Source organism: Canis aureus, chromosome 2 (assembly GCF_053574225.1).
Source record: "Canis aureus isolate CA01 chromosome 2, VMU_Caureus_v.1.0, whole genome shotgun sequence".
Taxonomy (NCBI): domain Eukaryota; kingdom Metazoa; phylum Chordata; class Mammalia; order Carnivora; family Canidae; genus Canis; species Canis aureus.
The window spans coordinates 73,335,957-73,348,609 of NC_135612.1; the positions used below are offsets into that span (position 1 = coordinate 73,335,957).

General features: G+C 36.2%; 1 protein-coding gene across 13 annotated transcripts in view; it reads right to left on the reverse strand.

The window, feature by feature from the left end:
• N4BP2 (NEDD4 binding protein 2) overlaps positions 1-12,653 on the reverse strand; it is a 78,139-nt gene that overhangs the window by 55,670 nt on the left and 9,816 nt on the right. For 5 of the 13 annotated variants that reach the window (XR_013368714.1, XR_013368715.1, XM_077878926.1 and 2 more), the window contains exons 2-4: positions 9,364-9,465; positions 6,755-6,860; positions 847-929 (exon numbers count right to left, since the gene is read on the reverse strand). The gene's annotated coding sequence lies outside the window, so the exon portion shown is untranslated. The remainder of the gene's footprint in view (positions 1-846; positions 930-6,754; positions 6,861-9,363; positions 9,466-12,653) is intronic. The other 8 variants (XM_077878942.1, XM_077878953.1, XM_077878907.1 and 5 more) reach the window with 3 other exon arrangements.

Below are 12,653 nucleotides of genomic sequence, written 5' to 3' on the forward strand. Positions count from 1 at the left end.
CTCAGTGTCATTCCAGCCACACCTTACCTCCTTGTTCTTCAAACACACCAGCCACACTCCCCCATGGGAAACTTTACATTTGGCTCCCTCTTCCTAAACTACTGCTCTCTCAGGTATAAAGTCTATTTCCTCAACACCTTGCTATCATTACTCAAATGTCACCCACTCCAGAAGCCAGTCTCCAACACCACTTATCCTTCTTCCCTTACTTGAATTTTCTCAGAAGTCTTATCTTCTAACACGGTATATGTTTTATTTGTTTTTATTGTATTTACCACCCATATTCAAGTACAGTATAAGTAAGCTCCACAAGGGCAGGGACTCATTGATCTAGAGAACCTCAGATAGTCTACTTGCTTTTCTCCACTTAGATGTATCTAATAAACATTTCAAATTTAACATATCCCAAAAGAAATGTCTGATAATCTCCCCAAAATCTGCTCTAACCATTTGGTCTGGCAACTGTTCTCATTCACTCATATTCCAGGGGCCTAAATGCTTTTTCTGCTTCCAACTCTTGTCTCCTGCAGTCTATTTTCAACACATGAGCCAGAATGATCTATGCACAACATACATACATACATACAACAACACACAAGTCAGAAAGAATCAAAGTCTTCTCTATGTCACTCAGTGAAAGCTCAAATTCTTACAGTGGCCCACACCTCCCTGCTGGCCTTTGATATATACTCTCCCCCAGAATCCTTCAAACCTTTATTCAAGTGTCACAATCAATGATTTCTTCCTTGATTATCCAATTTAAAATCATGTCCCCCACTCCCTCTGCCCCAATCTCCCTTTCCTCTAACCACCCATTGCCCTTAACACCCATACTATAAAATTTACCTTTTAATTAAATTTACTGTGTCATAGCTCTCTCCATCTTCCAGAACTGCACTGTCAATATGGCAGCCACCAGCCACATGTGCCTATTTAAATTTAAATTAATTTAAATTAAATTATACCTTTCTCTATTAATAGCACATAAAGTAGAATTTGGAGGAGGAAAAAACAAATGCCAGAGACAGAGAAGGACATTATGTAATCATAAGGGACAGAGCACCAAGAGGACACAGCAACCCTAAATGTGTGTGTACCAAACAAAAGAGCTACTAAATAAGTGAAGCAGAAGTTGACAGAATTGAAATGAGAAACAAATTGACAATTCTAGAAACTTCAAACCCCCGTTCTCAACAATTGATAGAATTGATAAACAAAGATAAACAAGAATATAAAACTCAGTAATACCATCAATTAAGAATAATCAACCTTTATAGAACACTCTACCCAACAGCAGAATACATTATTTTCAAGTGCCCACCAAATAGGTACCAGAAAAAGACCATATCCTAGGCTTTAAAACAAATCCCAACAAACTTAAAAGAAGTGAAATCATATAATGTATTCTCTGACCAGAATGGAATCAAACTAGAAATCAATTAACAGAAAGATAACTGATAAAACTCCAAACATTGAAACTTATGCAATATACTGAATAATCCATGAGTCAAAGAGAAAGTCTCAAGAAAAATTTAAAAATACATTGAAATGAATGAAAATATACCATATCAAAATTTATACAACACAGCTAAAGCAGCAACGGTGGAAATTTATAGCAAATTTATAACCAAATGCATACAACAAGAGAAAAAGTCTCAAATCAATAATCTAAGCCCTCACCACAATTACCAAGAAAAAGAAAAGCAAAACAAATCCAAAGCTAACAAAAGAAAGGGAATAACAAAGACAAGAGCAGGACCAAATGAAACTGAAAACAGAAAAGCAAAAAAGAAGAATCAGTGAAACAAACTAATAGTTCTTTAAAAATAAAAATGACAAACATCTAACACAACTGACAAAAGAGAGATATTACCAATATCAGGAATGAATAAAGGGTTATCACTACAGAACCTTGTATGCTGAAAACTATACAACACTGATGAAAGAAATCAAAGATTTAAATAAATGAAAAGGCACAGCATGTTCGTGGACTAGAAGACTGAACATAGTAAACAAAGTTTTCCCCAAATTGACAAACAGTACTCCTATCAAAACCCCAGCAAGGGATCCCTGGGTGGCGCAGCAGTTTGGCGCCTGCCTTTGGCCCAGGGCGCGATCCTGGAGACCCGGGATCGAATCCCACATCGGGCTCCCGGTGCATGGAGCCTGCTTCTCCCTCTGCCTGTGTCTCTGCCTCTCTCTCTCTCTGTAACTATCATAAATAAATAAAAATTTTAAATAAATAAATAAATAAATAAATAAATAAAAAAAACCCCAGCAAGATTTTCTCTGGATATGGACAAGATTATTCTAAAATTAAATGGAAAGACAAGGGAACTAGAATAACTAAAACGATTTTGAAAGAGAGGAATCGTCAACTTCAATTTCAAGATTTGTTATGTCACTATACTAAACAAGACAGTATGGTATCAGTAGAGGGACAGACATATAGATCTGGAAACAGATTATAGATCTGGAAACAGAACAGAATATACCAGAAATAAACCAACATAAATATGCCCAACTGACTTTTGCCAAAATTGCAAAAGCAATTTAATGGAGAAAAGATAGTCTTTTCAACAAATGAAACTGCAGCAGTGAACATCCACAGCTTAAAAAAAATAAATCTTGACCTCAGTCTTGTACTTTGTAGAAAAATTAACTCAAAATGGATCAAGAACGTATTAAGTCGGGATCCCTGGGTGGCGCAGCGGTTTGGCGCCTGCCTTTGGCCCAGGGCGCGATCCTGGAGACCCGGGATCGAATCCCACGTCGGGCTCCCGGTGCATGGAGCCTGCTTCTCCCTCTGCCTGTGTCTCTGCCTCTCTCTCTCTCTCTCTCTCTCTCTGTGACTATCATAAATAAATAAAAAATTAAAAAAAAAAAAAAAAAAGAAATAAGACAAAACGACTGCCATCACCATTTCTATTCTACAGTACTACATTGTACCAGAGATCACAGCCAGCGTGTTAAGACTTGAAACGGAAATAAAAGTTAAGGATTGGAAAAAAAGAAATAGAACTATCATTATTCACAGGCAATACAACTGAGTGCATATAAAATCCAAAAGAATCTACAGATTATCCTTTAGATTACCCAGGTAATTTAGTAAGATTGCTGGACTGCTTTTCTCTCCACTAGCAATTAGAAATGTAAAAATTAAATCTAAAGGTCTGGACCTATCAGCAGCATTTACACAGCTCGTAAATCCCTCCCTCAAAGAACACCCTAAGGACATTATCTTCTAAGAACAGGGCCACTATCAGAATTTTCTTACTATTCAACTTGGGAAAATGTTGTGTTCCAGGGCTTAGCCCTAGGTTCTCCTCTTTTCCCACTTCTTTGGTGACCTCACCTAGTCTTATGGTTTTAAACATTAACAAAATGCTAAGAATTTACATCCCCAAGCTGCACCTCTTCCCTGACCTCAGACACACATCAAACTACCCACTAAATATCTCCACTTTGTGTATCTAAATAGACATCTCAAACCTAAGTCAAAGGTTTGCTTTAAAGCCTCTAGTACCTCTGCATTTCATATAGAATAAAAATCAAAGTTCTTAAAATGGCCTAGTTAAGATAGTAAACAGTCTGGTTCCATAATAACTCTTTCAAATCCTTTCTTGCTACTCTCCCTCTTGTTCTTTCTTAAATTCACCCAGTATTCTCCTGCTTCACTATCCTTATATTTAATTCATAGCCTAAAATGTACTCTCCACAGATACCTTAATGACTCACTCCTTACAAGACTTTACTTATGGCACCTTTGCAGAGAGGTTTCCCCTAACCATCTAATGTAAAACTGCACATATACGTTCTCTCCATCTCCCTTTCATTATTTTTTTTCTCCAAAGAAATTATCATTCTATAATTTTGATGTTTATTTTGTTTAACATCTGTTTACCCTGACACTAGAAAGTAAACTCTTTGAAGACAAAGGTTTGGGGGGATCCCTGGGTGGCTCAGTGGTTTAGCGTGGCTAAACCTTAGCCTTTGGCCCAGGGCGTGATCCTAGAGTCCCAGGATCGAGTCCCACATCAGGCTCCCTGCATGGAGCTTGCTTCTCCCTCTGCCTGTGTCTCTGCCTCTCTGTGTCTCATGAATAAATAAATATTTTTTTAAATAAAAAAATAAAAATAAAAATAAAAAGAAGACAAAGGTTTTTGGCAATTCTGTTCACTCCTGCGTTGCCCTCACTAAATTAAATAATAAGTACCAAAATTATATACCAATACCAAAACAATGTTTAGCACATAGTAGCACTAAATAGATTTCTGCTAGATAAATGAAGGATTAAGGTAAGGAAAAAGAAATAAAAACAGGAAAGCAATAGGTACAGAATCCTAAAACAAAATAGTAATAAAAAAAATTTTTTAAGTTTAACCCCATTAATAAAATGGAATTAAAAGAATATTACTGGGGTGCCTGAGTGGCTCAGTCAGTTAAATGTCTGACTTTTGGGACACTTGGGTGGCTGGGCGATTGAGCATCTGCCTTTGACTCAGGGCGTGATCCTGGAGTCCCCGGATCAAGTCCCACATCGGGCTCCCTACAAGGAGCCTGCTTCTTCCTCTCCCCATGTCTCTGCCTCTCTGTGTCTCTCATGAATGGATGAATGAAAATCTTGAAGAAAAAAAAAAAAAAAAGTCTGACTCAATCTCAGTTCAGGTCTTGATCTCAGGATCCTGAGTTCAAGCCCATTAGGCTCCACGCCCATTCTTTCTTTTTCTTTTTTACTGTTATGTCAAAAATAATTAAGTTGCCTAATAGATAAAAAATAATTTTTAAAATAAGAATAGCCATTGTTGGCAAGGCTATAGTGAAATAGGAATTCTCAAACATTGTAATGACAATAAACTAGTATAATCTTTCTAGAAAGCAAAGTGACACCATGTATCAAGAAACCTTAAATTACAGCTGACCTCTGAACAATGGTGAAGGAGGTATTAAGAGCACCGATCATCCATAGAATCAAAAATCCACTGACAGTTTTTAACTTAACTACTAATAGCCTATTGTTGACTGGAAGCTAGAATATAAAGTCAATTAACACAAATTTTATAAATGTACTAGATACTGTTCTGTTACAATAAAGTAAGCTAGAGAAAAGAAAATGTTAAGAAAAATATAAAGAGGAGAAAATACATTTACAGTATTATACTGTAAGAAATCTGTATGTGAGGGGCATCTGGGTGGTTCAGTGGTTGAGTGCCTGCCTTCGGCTCAAGTCACAATCCCAAAATCTTGGGATTGAGTCCCACATCAGGCTCCCCATACGGAGTCTGCTTCTCCCTCCGCCTGTGTCTCTGCCTCTTTTTCTGTATCTCTCATGAATAAATAAATAAAATCGAAAGGAAGGAAGGAAGGAAGGAAGGAAGGAAGGAAGGAAGGAAGGAAGGAAGGAAGGAAGGAAGGAAGGAAGGAAGAGGGAGAGAGGGAGGGAGGGAGGGAGGGATGAATGAATCTGCATGTGAGTGGATCTCAGGTAGTTTAAACCTGTGTTGTTCAAGGGTCAACTGTACTTATATTCTTTCATCCAACAATTCCACTTTTAGGAATTTATCATAAAAAACAATCAGATTTACATATATAAATAAATATTTATATAGAGATGTTCAAAATATAGTAATGTTTTACAAAGAAAAATTTAAAAATAAGTAATAAGAAAGGAATGATAAAATAATTTCTGATCATAGTAAGTATAATTTATTATATACTTAACATATGCCAGCTACAATGTTAAGATCAAGTAAGTAATATTATACCTATTTTGCAAATAAGAAAATAGAGACCAGAAAAGGGAAGTATCAAACTTAAAGCTCTTGGGACGCCTGGGTGGCTCAGCAGTTAAGTGTCTGCCTTCAGCCCAGGGTGTGATCCTGGAGACCTGGAATCAAGTCCCGCATCAGGCTTCCTGCATGGAGCCTGCTTCTCCCTCAGCTTCTGCCTATGTCTCTGCCTCTCTCTCTCTCTGTCTCTCATGAATAAATAAATAAAATCTTTAAAAAAAAAACTTAAAGGTCTTAAGTAGCAAAACTGGGATTGAACTCAGATTTGTTAGACTCTGCTAAACAAAATATCCCTTTAGATTCCTAAGATGGAATTTTATAGTCATTAATTAAAGACTGTATCTTGAATATTTAATTGAGAGGTTTTTTTTTTTTTTTTAAGACAATGTTAGAAAAGAAAGCAAGACACAACACTCCATATAATTTATACAGACACCCAAATGGGATTAGGTTAGATTAACTATAATATTAGACTGGAAAAGAAATCTCTGGGTAGTGGGATTACAGGTAACTTTATTTTTAACATACTACTGTTTTTATATACTACTTTTGTATTTTCCAAATAACCTCTAATATAAAGATGCTTTAACAATCAGGGGAAAAAAAATAACAATCACTATTATCAAAGCTGAATCTTAGACTTCCTCTATACTTCCTCCAGATGGCAAACCATAAATCCCTTCTAACTTTTTCCATTGTGTCTATTTATATGGAAAAAGATCTAAACATGTAGGCGGCTTAAGTGTCCAACCAATATTTAGTATAGTGAAGAATCTCTATAAAACATACTACCACTCAAGTACCAGTTTTACTTTATATATCCAGATTATTTCAATTCCATTTACTCACTTGAGTAACGTTCTGTTTTTGTATCAACTGAACTTATGCATCTTCCTTTTTCAATAAAGAGAGCCTTATTAATACACTAGTTTAAACAAGATTATGTAGCTTCTTCATATACATACCTGACCTAGAGAGAGTGTATTCTAAAAGGATATGTGAAATAAGGATCGGTAAGTAAGGTTTGATATATTATGGAGAAATGTGAAAGAACTGGCTCAAATGAAGAACCTAAAAGCAAATAATATAAATTTTTGTTAATAATGAGACCATGAATATATAAATTTCATATACACATTTTCCAAGCTCTTCTACCTTTATTATTTAATTTTACCTGACAGAGAACCTAACCAATACATGCTTGCTCATTGACTATCATCAAAATATTCTAGCATGGTTAGCAGAAGTCTTATCAATTCTGTTTTGTTTTGTTTTTAACAGATAAAGATAGATGTTCTTTTAAATCTTAAAAAAAAAAAAATCCAGGTTACATGAAATTTATAAAAGTAACAAAGTGAACACGAACTCTAACAGTGGTATGGCAGTGGTCAGTACTGCCATTAATGTAAATATACCAATAACCACTTCAAAAAAAAGACACCTTCCTACTGAAAGCTATATCATCAACACAATATTAACACTAAAAAAATTTCCCATGTCATTTTATGAATAACTCTGCTATATTTATATAAGGACTACTAATTTTAGATAACTTACCTTTATAGAAAAATATCAGAAAATAATACATTGCTATAACAGTCAAGAAAGATATTCTATTTAATACACAATATCAACTATCTATAAAGAATAAGCCTAGGAAAATCAATACTAACAATCAAATTTATTAGTAATACTTTAGTTCCAAAAAAAAGAAAAGTAGTACTTTAGTTCCTTAAAACCATCAAAGACAAAGAAAAATAAAAAATCTCTCTCTAGGGGATCCCTGGGTGGCTCAGTGGTTTAGCGCCTGCCTTTGGCCCAGGGCACGATCCTGGAGTCCCGTGATCGAGTCCCACGTCGGGTTCCTGGCATGGAGCCTGCTTCTCCCTCCTCCTGTGTCTCTGCCTCTCTATCTCTATGTCTATCATAAATAATAAATAAATAAATAAATATTTTTTAAAAAATATCTCTCTAGAAGGAACATATAACTTGAAATCATAGGAATTAACCATGGCATTATCCCAAGCAAGATCAAGAAAATCTCTTTCAGGGGCACTTGGATGGCTCAGTCGGTTAAGCGTTTGCCTTCAACTCAGGTCATGATCCCCAGGGTCCAGGGATCGACCCTAACATAGGGCTCTCCCCTACTGCTCCCTCTTGCTCTGCCCTCCCCACTTGTGCACTCTCTTGCTCGCTCTCACTCTCTCAAATAAATCTTAAAAAAAAAGAAAGAGAAACATCTCTTTCAGAAGCAAATGCTACCAAAACCAATCAATCCATCTTTACTGGGGATTAAGTTACCTACAAAATGATTTTAAGGATACCACTGTGATAAGGATAGAATAAATACTAAATCACATCAAGATACCAAAGGGTGTGTCACTAAAAAAGACAGTATTTATAGAAAACATAATCAAATTAAGGTAACCAATAATCTTAAAATGTAGCTATGTGGCATAAGAACTATTATAATTAATCACTGAACATCCTAAATATCAATAGGTAACAGTATAGCTAAATAAATTATAGTAAAAAATCACCCTTTAGGATACTAGGCAGCTATTAAAAAGTTTAAGATAGAATGAAGAAACCAGATGTGTGGAGAAACCAGAAAGATCTCTGAGACATATTCTTAAGGGAAAAAGCTAATTGTGGGGCAGCCCCAGTGGCGCAGCGGTTTAGCGCCGCCTGCAGCCCAGGGTGTGATCCTGGAGACCCGGGATCGAGTCCCACGTCAGGCTCTCTGCATGGAGCCTGCTTCTCCCTCTGCCTGTGTCTCTGCCACTCTCTCTTTCTCGCTGCATCTCTATGAATAAATAAATAAAATCTTAAAAAAAAAAAAAAAAAAAAAGCTAGTAGTTAAACCATATACAACTTTTGGCCAAAGAATCCAGGAAGGTGTAATTCTCTGAATTCTTCAACACTTCTTATAATCCTTCGTTACTTACTTCCAGAACTAGTCTTGCTTCATTATTTTAGAGCCTCACATTGTTGCTTTTACCAACATATTTTCTTCTATATGTGTTGATTTCCCCATTAGCCATATTCCTTAATAACACAGATTATGATATATACTCCAACCTGGCAGTTGGCCGTAGTCCCACACATAAAATAGGTGCACAAATATTTACAGATGGTGAATATGTAAAATATGAAGAAGCATTTTAGAAGCAGAGAAACTAAAGCAAACATTAAAGGAGAAAACCAGGACTATAATACACTTGTTTTACGCAAACACAAGCTCTTTGAGAAATTCTAGTAACATGGGGGATCCCTGGGTGGCTCAGCGGTTTAGTGCCTGCCTTCAGCCCAGGGTGTGATCCTGAAGTCCCGGGATAGAGTCCCACATCAGGCTTCCTGCATAAAGCCTGCTTCTCCCTCTGCCTGTGTCTCTGCCTCTCTTTCTCTGTGTCTCTCACAAATAAATAAATAAAATCTTTAAAAAAAAAAAAAGAAATTTTAGTAACAAAATTTGTGACTACAGTTTCCAAGAGATTTTTTTAATCACTCAAATAAAAATGCTTGAAAACCTATGTGTAAAATATTCATACTCTGTGACTTTAACAATACTTACCATCTGTCTGGCATTGATGCTACTAACATGCTTGCTTATTAAGGCCACAGTTGATATCTGCAAACTCTATAACTCTTCCTGTTATCCAACATGTCTTCTTTACTGCCAAAATAAATAAAATATTTTATGTATATACTAAAGGCAAATTTAAATTTATGTCAAACTATAATCCTAAATGAAATCAAAGTTCAAAACATGTAATACGTATAAATACATATAATATTCCACAGAGAAAGCCACAAAAGCAAAAAGAAAAAAAAAGATCAACCTCATTTGCCACCACTGGAGGTAACTATTACACTGTGGAAAATGGTTATATTAAAAGAAAAAACTAAGCATTTATTCTTCAGGTAAAACATTATTTCAAGGTAACAAAGTAGCCCTAACTAATGAGGGAAACTTCTTCATGGAAGATGACTATGCAAAAGGAATGTAAAAGGAACAATAGAATGTTAACATTTATAACAAGTAACTGAACAAGAATCAGCAATCAATGAAGGCTAAAATCACCATTAGGTTTAAGATTGATAGAGATTACCTGGTGCCAAAGTGCCACTGCAGAGGACTTACTAGATGCAAAAAGATAACTTTTTTTTTAAGATTTTTTTTTTTTAAGATAAGAGACACAGAGAGGGAGGCAGAGACACAGGCAGAGGGAGAAGCAGGCTGCCTGAGACAAGCCCAATGTGGGACTTGATCCCAGGACCCCAGGATGACGCCCTGAGCTGAAGCAATGCTCAACCACTGAACCACCCAGGCGACCCACAAAAAGATACCTTTACAATAAAATAATCTGGTAATGATCAAACAGAGCATCAGAATGATGGGAAAACTAAATATTATGTGCTCTTAATATGAAACAACATGCATACACAGCATAACTAAATAAAGTATTCTTCCAAAAATCTTCAACCTGAATCTGAAACACCTTTAGATCTAACTCCCAATTAAATATTTTTTTGGAAAAAAAATAAATGAATAAATGAATGAATGAATGAATAAATAATAAATAAATTTTTTTGGGAGGGGGAAGGGGCAGAGGGAGAGGGAGAGAGAATCCTAAGCAGGCTCCATGCTCAGCACAGAGCCCAAGGAAGGGCTTGATCTCCTGACCCTGAGATCATGACCTGAGCCCAAGTCAAGAGTCTGAAACTTAACTGACTGAGCCACCCAGGCACCCCCTAACACCCAGTTTATAGAAAATATAGGGAATAGAGTAACAAGTTATACTATATCATGAGTAAATAAAAAACGTCCAACATTCTCAACAGAACTAACAAATCTGTATCATGGAGTAAGAGACGGAGGGTGGTGAAAAGATAGATAAGAGGCAGTTTCATATTAAAAAAAAAAAAAAACTCAAGATATAACGAAGTGCAATAGGTAGGTCTTGATTTGAACTGGTATGAATGAATGAATGAATGAATGAATGAATAAATAAAGTGCCTCAGTGGCTCAGTCAGTTAAGCATCCAACTCTTGATTTTGGCTCAGGTCATGATCTCAGGGTCATAAGATCAAGCCCTGCATCAGGATGAATGCAGGCCATAGACCCTGATTAGGATTCTTCCTATCCCCTCTCCCTTTGCCCCTTCCCTCCTAAAAAAGTAAATTTTAAAAAAAAAAGTAAAACCTGTTTTGGGAACAAATGGAGAAATAAGACTATGGTATGATTATTATATTAGAGAATTATTGATAATTTTGGTAGGAATAATAATGGTTTTATAGTTATATCAGAGAATATCCTTTTCCTGGAAGATATACACTAAAGATAATATACCTTCTTGTAATTTTTTTAAAAGAGCAAATTTCAAATTAAATCCTTAAATGAAATTTAACAAAGCCCAAAATATATACTTATAATACTCAAAAAGGAAAAAACAAAAAATAAATTTCACTTTATTTTTAAGTGGCTCAGGAAATTTATATATACACATATGGAAAGTAAATGTGGCAAAATTATTAACAATTATTGAATCTAGGAGGTAAGTGTATAAGAGTTCAATGAGTATATTCTATTCTATATGCTTAAGTTTTTTGCCAAAGTTTTTAAAATGTACTATGCTTCAAGTAAACCAGTTTGTTTACATAGTAAAAAATCCTTTTTTAATCCAAATACCAACCCTTGGGGGAACCGGGTGGCTCAGTCTGTTAAGCACCTGCCTTCAGCTCAGGTCATGATCCCAGAGTCCTGGGATTGAGGTCTGAGTCGGCCTCCCTTCTCCCTCTGCTCCTCCCCCCTTCTCATGTGCGCTCGCTCTCTCTCTCTCTCTCTCATTTAAATAAATAAAACCTTTAAATAATATACCAACCCTTTATTTGGAATTTCTAAATCAAATATGACAAGTTTTCATAAAGCAGAGTAAAGATTATACCTGGTTATCTATCCGTATGTGTCCTGAGAAGAAAAATTCAATCACACTCTAAGAGAAGAAAGAAACAGAAAGAAGAAATCTTAAAGTATAAAACTGAAGGAGGGGCTCCTGGCTGGCTCAGCCAGGGGACCCTATGACTCTTGATCTCAGGGTTCTGAGTTTAAGCCTTATATTGGGTGTGGAACCTAGTTAGAAAATTAATTTTTTAAATGAAGAAAAGGACCCATGGGACACCTGGGTGGCTCAGAGGTTGAGCGCCTGCCTTCAGCCCAGGGCGTGATCCTGAGTCCCAGGATCAAGTCCCACATCAGGCTCCCTGCATGAAGCCTGCTTCCCTCTCTGCCTATGTCTCTGCCTCTTTCTCTCTGTGTCTCTCATGAATAAATAAATAAAATCTTAAAAAAAAAAAAAGAAAGAAAAGGACCTTGAACAGACAAACAAGACAACCTTGAGAAATTAAAACAGAGCTAGAGGCTTCACACTTCTTGATTTCAAAACATATTAACAAAACTACAGTAATCAAAACAGTATGGCACTGGCATAAAGAAACAGAACAGCTGCACTAGAATATAGAGCCCAGAAATAAATCCTGACATATACAGTCACATAATCTTTCTTTCTTTCTTTTTTTCTTTGTTTCTTTCTTTATTTGAAAGAAAGAGAGAGAGAGAGACAGGGAAACAGAGAGCTAGCGAACAACAGCCAGGGAAGTGGCCAAAGGGGTGAGAGAGGAAAACAGAAAAAGTCCCAAGCAGACTCCACGCTGGGCATGCAGCCTGACGCAGAACTCGATTTCATTATCATGACCTGAGCTGAAACCAAAAGTCAGTTGCTTAACCAACTGAGCCACCCAGGCACCCCTAGAGTCAAGTAATCTTTGACAAGGATGCCAAGGCTATACAATGCGGAGAGGATC